The sequence below is a fragment of the Gavialis gangeticus genome, unplaced genomic scaffold, assembly GCF_001723915.1.
Source record: "Gavialis gangeticus isolate Ggan-Ray unplaced genomic scaffold, GavGan_comp1, whole genome shotgun sequence".
In the NCBI taxonomy this organism is placed as follows: Eukaryota; Metazoa; Chordata; order Crocodylia; family Gavialidae; genus Gavialis; species Gavialis gangeticus.
The window spans coordinates 70,450,824-70,451,660 of NW_017729022.1; the positions used below are offsets into that span (position 1 = coordinate 70,450,824).

The 837-nt window shown below is 49.9% G+C and overlaps 1 long non-coding RNA gene across 1 annotated transcript in view; it reads left to right on the forward strand.

The window, feature by feature from the left end:
* The window catches only part of LOC109296121, a 637,130-nt gene that overhangs the window by 12,038 nt on the left and 624,255 nt on the right, over positions 1-837 (forward strand). The gene's annotated exons all lie outside the window — the stretch shown is intronic.

Here is an 837-nt window from a genome sequence, read left to right on the forward strand (position 1 = left end):
TGACAAGGAGAGTCAAGCACATCACTTTAGAAGGATGAAACTCCACTCCCAGATCCAAGCTCACCTGCGGGAGGAAGGAGGGGTCGACACACCCACCGGCAGCAGGGTTCCCAAAAGCCTGCCTCCTCTTATGGCAGAACAGGGAGGAAGGTTTATAACCCCTGGGTGGGCAGGGGCCCCAGAGATGCCAGCAGTCAGGTGTGTAAAGGAGAATGTGGAGCTGGCAGGGACATCCTAACACTATTCTCCCATCCTTCTACGTGTCCCAGGCCTTCATTCCACTCACTCCTCCTAACCTGAACTGCTCAGCCCCTTTGCCCTCCTTCCATAATCCCACCCACTGGTCCTGCCACACCCTACATAATATTACCAGCTCCTATGCTATGCCTCCTACTTCCCTACCCTCTTTGTGAACTGCTTCCAGCCTCCCTCCATTCCCGTATCCCCATTCTTATTTATCCTCCTCATCTCTCCTCTACCCTCTTCACCCCTTAATCCCCCATTTGTCCTTGCACATATTTGCATGCCCAGGTTTGGTTTTTTTAATTAAACTGCTTTGAGCGCCTCCTGAATTCCTTGCTGCATGCAAAATAATTTAAAAAAAAACCCAAACACCTTTGACAGAAGTAGCTTATGGCCAGATAACTTTCTTTCCTTCCCTGCAAGATTTATTCCTAGAGAGAAATTCAGATGGACACTAGCTGGGCATAGGTCAGATTCAACAGCTACTGCATAGCCTCACGGCCCACCCCCCAGCTTATATGAAAACTGGCAGGCTAGAAAGCCTTTCACTGCACTCCTAGGCGACTGTGGCATTGATGCCTACACAGTCAGATG